This window comes from Castor canadensis, chromosome 7 (genome assembly GCF_047511655.1).
Source record: "Castor canadensis chromosome 7, mCasCan1.hap1v2, whole genome shotgun sequence".
Classification (NCBI taxonomy): domain Eukaryota; kingdom Metazoa; phylum Chordata; class Mammalia; order Rodentia; family Castoridae; genus Castor; species Castor canadensis.
The window spans coordinates 42,742,204-42,755,018 of NC_133392.1; the positions used below are offsets into that span (position 1 = coordinate 42,742,204).

Sequence of the window (12,815 nt, forward strand, 5' to 3'; positions counted from 1 at the left end):
CTGGGGCTCAGTCACACAGATATAGTTGGCCACCAGTAGGTAAGGTTGACTGCGTGGTTGACTTTAGCTTCCAGCCCCTCTAGAGTCAAGCTGACAGCAAGTGGCCCAACACCTCACCATAATCATGTTATTGGCACAGACGCTCAGGTCTCCAGGTAACAAATTCACTCTTTTCAGGCAGGACATTCCAAGAGCTTAAAGATGACTTCTCAAGAGGTAAATACAAAGTCTAGTCTTCTCTGTGTGCAAAGTTGACTTTTTCCCATATAGGGTAGATGAGACATCTTTCATTTCCTTCCTGTCCATTTCTTACTTCTCTACTAGATGATGTTTGTGCATGTGGACTTCACTGTGGCAGGGATTATGGGCTCGATATGAGTATAGGTCCTGTCTTGACTCATGACTCTGTTGGGGGGTGGCTGGTCTATTCAGGTTCCTGGAACTTTGCAGTGTGCTTCCCCAAGTGTGGTGATGTTCCTGGGCTCAGTTGGACTCACCCTACTTTACAACTCCCAGGACTGCAGATCTCACCAAATCCTCTCTCTAACCCCTGCATGGGCACACACCCTTGAGCCTTGATGTCAAGGTTATCTTACCCCTTCCCTCAGAGGTCTTGAAGTCACCAATTCTTTTACCAACCTTGTCCCACACAGGGAAGTGTGGGAACTTCTAGAACCCTTCCGTGCCTCTTAACAGCCAAGGCAGACTTGGAAAGGGGCACACAGATCCTCTCTCTGCTAAACTGTGCTGAGCTGTCCCACCAGCTTCATTGTTTTGTAGTACTACCAACTTGGTATGAGCTGTCCTGTATGACAGGCTCCTCACAGAGTTATGAACAGGGCTGGGGTGACCGTTCCCTTAGCTTGTGCATCTTATTCTCCCCCAGTTTATATACCATCTTCCCTTCTGCTCTCTTCCAGAGTGTGACCTGGGAAGGGAAAGCATGACATAGTTGTCTGCGCATTGCGTGTCCTAATCTTTACCTTCTGTTATACTTTCTACAATCACCAGGCCAGAAAGAAGGACTTTGTCTGTGTCAGATTTTTCTTCTATCCTGATAAAGGCATTCCTTAGGTTGTGCTAACTGAATGGCTGCAGGGTACCAGACTTATAAAGGAGAAAGAAAAATATTTTCAAAATATTATTTCTATTATTCTTATAGAAAGAGCTTGGCAACAATGAAAGCCCAGAGCCCACCCCAACCTGTAGGTGACACCCCCTACATTTGGGGGTGTCTTCCTCCTCTTAGTTAATCCTTTCTGGAAATGCCCTCACAGACAACCCAGAGGTGTGCTTTATTAATCTCCTAGGAACTTCTCAATCCTATCAAGTTGATCGTCAAGATTAACCAACACACCATCTTTCCTATAACCTGTAGACCTCAGTTCTAAGACAGCTTAGCAACTGTAAGCTCATGATTTTGGAAATGAGAAGTAGTTCATGATTTATTGAATGTCAGTTTCCATAATACTAACAATAGCAGCTATTTATTTGGAATCCATATGCAGAATATTGTGCTGATTTCACTTACCCCAAAATTCCTATTATTACTCCTATTTTACAGATGAGAAAACTGAGACCCAGAATATTTAAATAATTTTCCTGAAATTCTACAGCTGGCACTGGAATTTAAAACTAACACTGACTATTACAGAGTCTATGCACTAATTAGCCACCACCCTAAACTGCTTTTTAATAAGGCATTCATATTTCTGTTGTCATTATTGCATCCAGTAAAACACAATTTTGTAAGCTTTCAAGGATCCCTTGGTGATAGGGAAGTAAATGTAGCATTTGAAATACAATCTGGTGCTGGCAATCACCCCAAAAATGCTGCTGGAATTACTAAGCGAGCCAGACACTTGGGAAACACCTTCCTAATTGCTTCTTAAGGGAACTTGTAATGAATCTAATTGGAAATATCTACTTGATTCCCTGTAGGATTATGTCACATAAACCAGAGTGAGAAAGGTGCTACAATCAATAAATGAGAGAGTTGAAAGTGTAGAGTTAAGTGTGGAAGGACACTGTGACTTTGTGACTCAGGAAGAAAATCTTGGGTACTTTTGGGTAACTATGATATGTGCAGAAGAAATTTATTGTTTGGGTGTTGGAACTGAGAGCATATTTTCCTTTAGACATTTGGTCATCTAAGCTACTACATAAACTATGATTCTATACTATGTCAATGAAAAATGCATGGCACTGATTGGTTCAAAGGGCAGCAATGCAGGCAGATCTCAGGCATGCTAAGAATCTAGGTTATGTGTCTATGATTACTGTAGCCTTCATTTAATTGTTCATTTACCCCTCAAAGAGATGAGCTGGACTGGAACAACGGGAAGGACCTTTTCCTTTTTTTTTTTTTCCTTTTGAGACAGAGTTTCACTATGTAGTTCAGGCTGGCCTTGATCTTGAAATCCTCCTGCCTTAGCCTCCAGGGTGCTGAGATTGCAGGCATGCATCACCACATCCAGCATCTTTTCTTTTCTCTTTCTCTCTCTCTTTTTTTTCTGGGTGGCACTGAGGTTTGAACTCAGGTCTTCACGCTTGCTAGGCACGTGCTCTATCTACCACTTCAGCCATGCCACCAACCCTCTTTTTCTCTTTTTTTAATGGTTATGATTTTGATTGAAAGAGATGGCATGGTAGGGTTGGTCATTAGAAGTTGAGTCATTAGTGAACAGATATTAAAGATGGGAAAGTATGATGTATTTTTGGAGTATGGAGAATTATTTTCTTCCCAGAATTTTAGAAAGAAGAAAGAATGAGAGGTTAAGCCAGAAGAGTAGACAGGATCATATTGTGTAAAGTAATGAGTCAGAACTAAAGGCAGTGACTTTCTGTGAAGGAGACAAGGAAAAGACAGGCTTATAAATTCTGGGGTCAGTGATGTAAGAAGAAGCAAAGCCTAGAGGAGGGAGTGAAGTAGGGTGAGAGGGGGGTGCCACAAGTAACTAATAAACAAAGTTAGGGAGAGGGCTGTAGAGTTTGACATTTACACAGTGCTTAGGTTAAAAGGATCGTCTTGTCTAAATAGATGAAGCTATTCAACAATAACTTCCTTTCTATCCCTTTACTTCGGAAATTCTCTTCCTCTGCGGAAGTATTTCTTACATTCTTTCCAAGACTGCATATTCTTAAAGCAAAAACAGCAAAAATCTGAAATCCACTTTGTCATCGGTTTAATAAGTTAATCACATTGACTTTCTGTCTGTGTGAAACCAAATGTGCAGATGGACTGGATTGTTCAATGCAAATTTCCAGCCCATCAGTGTCTAATTCGTGTCCCATTATCTCCACAGAGTCAGCACTATCCTTGTGAGTCATAAGAGTTGCTGCCTTTCAGAGCTCCCGAGTCTCTTGTTTATTCTCCATGAAAGCTGGGGTGGTACATTCTTCTTTTTAATATGTAGTCTAGTCCTTTAAAAATAAAATTCTACATTTAATTTTCTACTGTCACACTCATGGCTTTTTTTTTTCACAACAGACCTTTATTTCTCTTTAATATATAAGTATATTTCAATGTTATTTTTGTTTTGTTTCATTTTCCCAGGCAACACTGGGAGTACAGACAGGCCTACTGAATCAAAATCACTCTAACTTTCTTCAGGGTGTGACTGCTCCTTTTTATAACAACATTCATTATTTTCACTTGAGTAGTAAAGATCAGTCTTAACATAAAAATATCATGGGAAGAGGATTCATCTAAAATTGAATATCCTAATAAGGAAGAAATAAGGAATACCCAATCAATCCCTTTTAAAGATTCAATTTGAGAGGGAGAGGATAACTTTTTGGAAAGAAGTTGAAAGAGGCTGGAAAACACCAGGGTAGTTTAATGTAGAAACCACACCCAACTAGGTTTACTTTTGGGTCTAGGCATCTATATGTTCAAGGTAGACATTAACACAGAGAGTTTCTATCTCTATTTTCCTTTCTCTAAGTTTGAGGTGCAAATCTTTGTTAGATATCTTCACTAAATGGTGTGCTCTTTTGTTTTCATTATTGTACTTGGGAAAAACTATATTTTTGGTCAGTTAGTGAATTGGAATAAATTGAATATAAAATAATTTTCAGGGTTATTATAAAGTGTGTTGACTGCTTTGAAAAGAACAAAAGCAACTCAGAACAATACCCATGGAAAATTGTTTTGTGCTGTTAAAATCACTCATTTACAAAGAAATGTTTCTTTTACAAAATAGAAACTCTATTATAGACTTAGTACTATGCCAAGCTAGCACTAAAAATGTGAGCTGTTAGCAAATTCATTAATTAGGGTCATGTATATACCAATATCTGTTTTTTAAAATGAGACCGTCTTGTAGTCATTATGGCCTATTTCGTAAGGTAGACAGTTCTACCCTTTAATTGCACAAGCATGCAGTAAATTACAGTCATGAAACTCCCTACCAAAGGGCTAATTTAGGTCAATGCTAAGATGAGCGTGCTTCACAACTTAGCCACAACTAAATCTTGATGAATTTGTAATAGAGACTTCTTACATATGGGATACTAGTTCTAAGAATAGTTACTGAAATGACCAGCACCTATAAACAACCATTTTTTTTTTGCCTTTAGGCAAAGAGTCACAGTTAATAGAACTGAAGCAATGAGACTCAGTAAAAATTTAAAGAAATGTTTTGATTGATCAGTTTCTACAAGAACTAAAGATACAACTGTAGGCTTTTCTTGTGGGACACCTCTAGTAGCAAGGCCACTTGTTCAGAACCATGCTTCCTGATTTCAGCTACAAAGATTTTAGAACTGATGCTTAAATGTCTTCCCCTAAGGTTTTGATTTATAGGTCTGGGGTGCAGCCTGGATGTTGGGATTTTTACAAGTTCCCAAATGATTGGAAGAATCATCCAGGGTTATGAACTTTAAAGGTTTACAGCTTTATAGGTTTGGCAGCAACCCCACAGCCACTGATAATTTCCTTTTAAGCAGAATGATTTCTTTTTAAGCCAACAAATGGTGTTGTCTCTTCAGAAAATAAATACCCAAACCTAGACCTTAGTAATGAGGCTTCTGAGAGTGGACTCTTAGCATGATTACTTTTTATCTCTCCCCTGGTGTCTCTAAGGTATAGCCAGAGTTTCAAACACCTGCTTTATAGTTATTTAGATCAAGCCATGAGACACTCCTTCAATATAGATGTATTAGTCTATTTTCTGTTGCCAGTACACAATACCACAGATTTAGTGAGCTATAATGAAAATAAGTTTATTTTGGTTCATGGTTCTGGCGGTCCAAGGCCAAAGAGCCACATTTGGTCATGGCTTTCCTGCTGACAGACTCCTGAGTTGGTACAGGGCATCACACAGCAAGAGTTGTAGAGGCGGCATGTAGCTGTTTGTCTCTTCTGGTCTCTCTCCTTCTTCTTATTAAACCACCCATATCCAGTCATCGGGGTTCCACCCTGATTACCTTATCTAATCCTAATCACCTCCCAAATACCACCTCTAAACATCATAGATTAGATTTTCACTCTCTTTAAACCTCTGTTAGTCCTCATTGAGTTGCTATAACAAGATAACTGAGATAATTAACTTAAAAAAGAGAAAAAGGTTTATATTGGCTTACAGTTTTGAGGGGTTCAGACCATGGTCAGTTGGCTTAGTCTCTTTGAGAGCATGCCTTCAATGACCGAGAAACTCCTATTAGGTCCCACCTCTTGAAGGTTCCACCTCTCCAAATAGCGCCAAGCAAGGAAAAAGCCTTAACTCATGGGCCTTTGGGGTACATTCTAGATCCAAGTATAGTAATATCTCACAGTCAATGACCTTAAATCTCCTGTGAAACCTTGGGAGGCACACTTAAACCATAGCCAAACCACAGCAGTAGATACCAAAGAGGTATCATTAAAATTCCATTCAAGTTGTAACATCAGATATGACTTGTTGAATGTTGCTTATACTTAGTAAATGTAAAGTGTTAGTGAAAATTTAGAGACAGGCATATTAGTCAGAGGCTTGCAGGAGTAACTTATATTTTTTCTGTAGAGAATTTTTAAAAGCTCTAGAAAGAAACAGGTATTATGTGGAGGATATTGATGTCCTATAGTTTCAGTACAATGTTCCAGAAGATGATCTGCTTCACTCTCGTACTGGAAGACCATCTCCTAGCTCATGCAAAGGGGGAGAAGATGGAGTATGAGACAGCCTGGCACCAAACTATCTCCCCTCCTCTGGACCACTGCAGTAGCCTTTCTTTGTTTGGATTTTTTTAGGAATGTAAAACTATTTATTGACCATTGTTCACCATTTTTTACAATAAAGTAAACAATATGCACTTGGATAACATTTTGATTACTACAACGTTATTTTCCTGGCTTCTGCAGAACAAGTTACCCAAACACTGCAAAGATTGAGCCTACGTGTAAAGAATGAGTTTAGGGAAAGAAAAAGCATGAAGTTCAATAATTTATAAAATTTTGTTCCCCAGTTTATCCCAGCAGGTCCTAGGCTGCCAACATCTCTAACCAGTTGATTACATTTCCATGAGCTAAGTCTGAGATAGTCCATGATTCACGATCTTTTAGCACTTAGATTTTAACTTTCTGTAAAGAACTGGCTCATTCCTTTAAATGCGCACTTAGTCTTGTTTAGCTAATTAAAACAAATCAGGATTTGTCTAGTTTCCTCATCTGACTGGGGAAGTGTTGGATCACTAACAGGGAATTTTACAAAAAATTATTGCATCTATGTGTCTATATTAAACAAAAACCAGCCGGATGTGATGATGTATGCCATAATCCCAGCAGTTGAACAGTGGAGACAGAAGGATCACAAGTTTGAGGCCAGCCTGAGCTGCCACTGAGACCCTGTCTAAATCCAGTGATACAGTGCTTGCCTAGCATGGGCAGGGCCCTGGGTTCAATTCCCAACACCTAAAAAAAGTCCCAAGCCATCTATTGGGATAAATTAAAATATTTAATTATTTTAATAATTAAATTTAAATATTAATTAGAATTAAAATTAGAATATTAATATGTTAATATTTATTAAACTTAAAATTAATATTTAATATTTTATGTATATGCCAACACAAACAAAAAACTAGGATGGTCTTTGACATACCAATTAAAAGACAAGTTCTGATAAATCCCTAACATTTGGAGAAAAAGTTTTCCCAAATGCAGAGGGAATATAATATGGTAGAAAACAGCCTTTTCTGATAAAGAAAGCAAATACAAAAAGTTTTTATTTTATTTATTCAAAGTAACCAATGCTATTGACACAAAAAAACCAAAAATCCAACAACTCCCCCAATACTACTTTCAAAACCAACATACCAAACTTGATTTTCATTGACTGTGATTATCTATTTCACACTAATAATTCAAAAACCAAGAGTCATAGTTTATGTGTATGTATAAATATGTATAAAACACAATGCAAACAATTACTGAGCCTCGTCTTCTGGACAAGAGTGCCGGGTTAGTCTCTCTTCATGAAATGCAATTACAATTTGAGGACATTTCGTATTTGCCAGCACCAAGTCTGCCTCATCTGAATCTTTCCATTGCACGAGAAACATTAATTCTCCATTCCTGTCGGTGGCACCAGTTATTCCTCCAGGATCAAGACCTCTAGCAAAGCTTCTTGGTTTGTCAGTGGCATCCTTTTTCTTCTTGATTTGCAATCTTCAGATTCACTGTCAGATAAAGAGTCTCTTCTTATACCATCTTTTTCTTTACCAGATTTTTGAGAATTAAGAAATACTTTGGTTAACTCTGGACAATCTAAATTTTCTTCTGTTCCTAAGTACTGTCAACATTTGTAAATCCCTTCCACTTCAAGAAATCATCTAGCACTTCTTCTGCCATGAATTCTCCAGGCTCTTCCTCTTCAACTTTTTACTATTTCCATTCTGTTTCTTTCACAGTTTTTGCAAAGTAGCTTCATTGGAGGCCATTTTTAATTGCATACTTGAAGAGAGTGCTCTGATGCTCTGGGTTCCAGGTCCTGCAGTGTCTCTGTTGGACTTTTGAGACAAAGTCTTGTTATATAACCCAGGCTGGCCTTGAACTGATAGTCCTCCTGCTTCAGCCTCCTAAGTGCTGATATTATAGGCTTGTATCGCCATGTCCAGCTTTCAGTAGCCTTTTACCTGGTCTCTGCTTTCCCTTGCCTGTCTACGATGCCTTTCTAAAACACAAATCTAAACTTCAGTTTTGGGGATGGTATAGTAGACTTACTTTCCCCTAATGTTGGCAATAAGCATAACTAAAAAGCATTGTACATTACATGTGAAACAAACAGAAGATTCTGGAAGGTGGAAAAAAGAAGGCAGAGAGCTGGATAGTGAGGTATACTTGTAATCCCATCACTTGAGAGGCATACTGGAAGATGGTGAGTTCAAAGCCAGTGTATGCTAAATAGCAAACTCCCACTGTCCCCAAAGAAAAAGAAGGTAAGGACTTTCTTCTAGGGACCTCTCAACCTGAGGCACAACAAGGTGTTCCCTGGCTTATCTTTCTGCCCCATGTATCCCAGACTAGGAAGTGAGGAAGCCAGCTAACAGAAATGACAATGAACACAGACAAACAAAGCCCCTGAAAAGCTGCTCTTTAGCCAAAAGACCAGAAAAGAAGCAAACAGAATTTGGCAACATATATACTATAACCAAGTGGGATTTTTTTCTAGGGGATGCAAAGCTGGTTCAATATTTGAAAATCATACTATGTAATCCTACCTATTAATAAGGCACGAAAAAGAAATTCAATGATCACATCAATCAATGTTCACAGGGAAACTTCAACAAAATCCTAACAGTCATGTACATTTGAAAAGATTTCGGAAAAAATAGGAATAGAGGCAAAGCTCCTAAACTTAATAAAGAGCACATATGAATAAGCCTGCAGTTAGCATTACGCTTAATGGCAAAAGACTAAATACTTTCTCCCAAAGATGAGAAAAGGGATCCAGACTCACCAATCTTATTTGACCTATTATTGAAAGTTCTAGACTGCAATAAAATGAGAAAAACCAATAAAAGGCTTACAGATCCAAAAAAAGAGAGAAAATGGTCCTTATTTGTATGTGGCATATAAATGTAGAAAAACAGCCCTAAACCTATTAGATGAGCTAAAAACATAAGTAGGGTACAAGATAATCATGCAAATAGCAACTTTATTTCCATATACCATGACCAAATGGACACTGAAGCTAAAACCACAATATCCTGGACTGGGGCTGTAGGTCAGTGGTAGAGTGCTTGCTTACTAAGTGAGAGGCCCTGGGTTTGATCCTAAGCACTGCAAAAAATAAATAAATAAATAAATAAATTCAATATGTAATGCTCTTTCCAATTACACCCTCCAAATACTTACATGTAAATTTAATAAAGCATTTGGAGGAGAATGTGTTCACAGATTGGAAGATTCAATATTGTAGAAGATGTCAATTATCCCAAACTGATATACAGGTTTCATGCAATTCCTATGAAAATCCTAGCAGGTGTTTTGTTTATAGGTATAGACAACATTATTCTAAAATGCATATGAAAAAGCAAGGGAACTAGAGTAGCTATTTCAAAAAGAGACAATAATGTGAAAAGGAACCTGTCTACCTGGTTTCAAGGATTTCAGGACATATTACATAACTACTGTCATAAAAACTGTATGGTATTGGCAGAGGAATAGACCCAAAGTTCAAAGGAATAGATCAGGAAACCTTAAAGTCAACCCATATCATCAAATGCATCTGACATTTTGACATAAGTGCAAAGCAAATGCAGTGGAGGAAAGATGGCCTTTTCAAAAAATAGTGTTGAACAATCCCTAAGTAGAAAAGTAAACTTCAGTCTAAGGCATACATCTTTTATAAAAAATTAGCTTTGACTCATGTTCTGAAATGTAACACTGAAACTATAAAACTTTTAGTAAAACATGTAGGAGAAAATCTTCAAGAAAAGAACTAGGCAAAGACACCAAAAGCATGATCTGTAAAAGGAAAAACTGATGAACTTGTTCACAAAGACTACGAAGACCTTGTGTGTTACACAGCTTTCTGTCACTGTGAAAATCAACTCAAAAGAGGAAAGACGTATTTTGACTCGTGGTTTCAAAGGGTTTAGTCCATTGTTGGCTGTCCCCATTGCTTTTAGGCCTGTGGTGAGGGAGAAAGGGAGTACATGCTGAAGGAAAGCTGCTTACCCATGGCAGCCAGGAAACAGAATGAGAGAGAGAGAGGGAGAGAGAGAAAGAGAGAGGAAAGGGCCTGGGAAAAGATGTGCCCTTCAAGGGCAGGTCCCCAGTGACATACTTCCTCCAAATAGCCACTCCCCTACCCCACCCCCCAAAGTTTCTACCACCTCTCAACATCCCATAAGCTATAAATCCATAAGTGGATTAGTCCATTCATGTCAGACCACTTCAGGATCCACTCACTTCTGGAAGGCTCCACCTCTGAAAACTGTAGCATTGAGGACCAAGTCTTCAATACATGAACTTTTGGGAGACATTTAAGATCCAAACCATAACACCCTAAAACAAATCAGAAAAAAAAGAGCCAACCACATTCAGCACAAAGGATTAGTATCTGGATTATAAAAGTAACTGTCAAAACCTAACATAAAAAACTAATGATCCAGTGCTTGATTGGGCAGCACGTGTACTAATACTGAAATGATCAGAAAAGATTAGCATGGACCCTGTGCAAGAATGACATGCAAATTCATGAAGAAGTCCATATTTTTGATGTCTACACTCAATAAAACATTTAACAACACCAAAAGAAAACAAACAAACCAACCAGCCAGGTGTTTGGAGGCTCACTCCTGTAATCCTAGCTACTTAGGAGGCAGAGATCAGGAGCATCATGGTTTGAAGTCAGCCTGAGCAAATAGTTCTCAAGATCTTATCTCAAAAAACCTATCACAAAAAAGGATTGGTGGAGTGGCTTAAGGTGTAGACCCTAAGTTCAAACCCCAGTACCACAAAACAAACAAAAAACTCTAGTGATCCAATTTGAAAATAAGCAAAAGATAAGAAGAAACACTTCACCAAAGTGTAGATGCCAATAAGTATACAAAAAAGATTTTTTTAGCATCATTAGCCATTAGGAAAATAAAAATAAAACTACAATAAGCTATTACTATATATACCTATGAGCATGGCTGGAATAAAATACAAGGTCAGCATTAAATGGTAGTGGAAATGAGGAGAACTTCATACACTGCTATTGGGATGTAAAATGGTGTACATTCTCTGGAAATAGTTGGCAGTTGTCTTTAGGATTTTTATTTGTCTGTTTTTGTTTTGTGGTGTTGGGGATCAGGTCCAGGGCCTCGCACATGGTAGACAAGTGCTCCCCCAGCCCAACAATTTCTATGTGTGTCACAGTTCTACATGCAAAGGTCTTATCGCTCGGCAATTGTATCCTTGGCTATTCATCCCAGAGAAATAAAAACACATCTGCACAAACACCTGTACACAAAATCTGCAGACACTGGCAGTAACCTGGATGTCTTTTGACAGGTAAATGATTAAATAATCTACACACTGTGGTTTGCATGTAGTTCAAGTGTGTCTTTCAAGGGTTCATGTGTTGAAATTTAACTGTGAGGAATTAAGAGGGGAAACTTAATCTGATATTTAGCAGTAGGGCCTTTGGGAAGTCATGAGGACTAAATAAGGTCATCAGAATAGAGGCCCCATGATTGAATATTGCTGGCCTTAGAAGAAGAGGAGAGAAACCAGTGACACACATGTGGGCTCCCTGTCTCTTCCTACTGATTCCCTGACCTGCCCTGGGACTATGCCAGGTGGGAGACCATTGCCAGATGCAATTCCTAGATCTTAGACCAGAACAATGAGCCAAAATAAACCTCTTTTCTTTATAAAATAGCCTGCCTCGGGTATTTCATCATAGTAATACAAAACTGATTAATATGCTATGGTTCATCCAAACCATGGACTACTACTATTCAGAAAACAAAGCAAATACCCCCACTCTGTCCAAAAATGGGTAGTGATAGAGGATAAACTATCAACACATAACAACAACCTAGATGAATCTCTGCAAAGATTTTTCTGAGAGGGGGAAAAAAAAGTCGATTTCTAAAGGTCATATATTATACGATTCCATTTATGTAACTTTGCTGAAACAAGATTATAGGAATGGAGAACAAATTAGTGGTCATCTAGAGCTAAGGATGGGAATAGATTGAGCTGGTTTTAAAAGGGCAATAGAGGGGATTCGTGTGGTTTTGAAAATGTTCTGGATCTTGATTATGTCAAAGTCAATATCTACGTTGGTGATAACAGTTAAAGGATACATGGGCTTCAGGTCTGCATTATTTTTTACCACTGCACGTGACTCTAATTATGTCAAAATAAAAACTTTATGTAACACCCCCACCTCACAAATCTTACTATATCACCTCTCTTTGGTAACTTTTTCACCATTGCTCATAAGATAAAATCAAAATGCTTCACAGTGCTTGACTAGAGTTTATGTGATTAAAACTTGCGTGGTCTAACCCAGGGATCCCTAGGGGTTGTGAATCTCTATCACCTCCCCACGCCCTACCTCTAAATATCATAGCTGGATTAAATTTCTACCCTTTTAATACCTAACAATGGAGAATAAATTTCAACAACTACTAGAACTGCCTATGGAGTTCATAAAAAATTCTGATTTCTGGGACCTACATCAGCTCAATTAAATCAGGATCTCCAGGGGCCACTAGATATTCACTAGTGTGCTTATCTGATTAAAGTCTGTCTCATCACCAGATCCTAGGCTCCATAATGGCAGGAGCCAGGCCTCTTTTTGCTTTCCACTGTAGCTTCAGCTCTGAAATCA

At 38.3% G+C, this 12,815-nt stretch overlaps 1 non-coding gene and 1 pseudogene across 1 annotated transcript; one reads left to right on the top strand and one right to left on the bottom strand.

Annotated features, from left to right (window-relative positions):
• Positions 1 to 7,275: 7,275 nt before the first annotated feature.
• On the bottom strand, positions 7,276 to 10,344 carry LOC141424621 (chromobox protein homolog 3 pseudogene; annotated as a pseudogene).
• Positions 10,345 to 10,598: 254 nt separating this feature from the next.
• On the top strand, positions 10,599 to 10,704 carry LOC141425202 (U6 spliceosomal RNA). Its single transcript, XR_012450291.1, has one exon. It is a non-coding gene; the product is annotated as a U6 spliceosomal RNA (small nuclear RNA).
• The last annotated feature ends 2,111 nt before the right edge of the window (positions 10,705 to 12,815 follow it).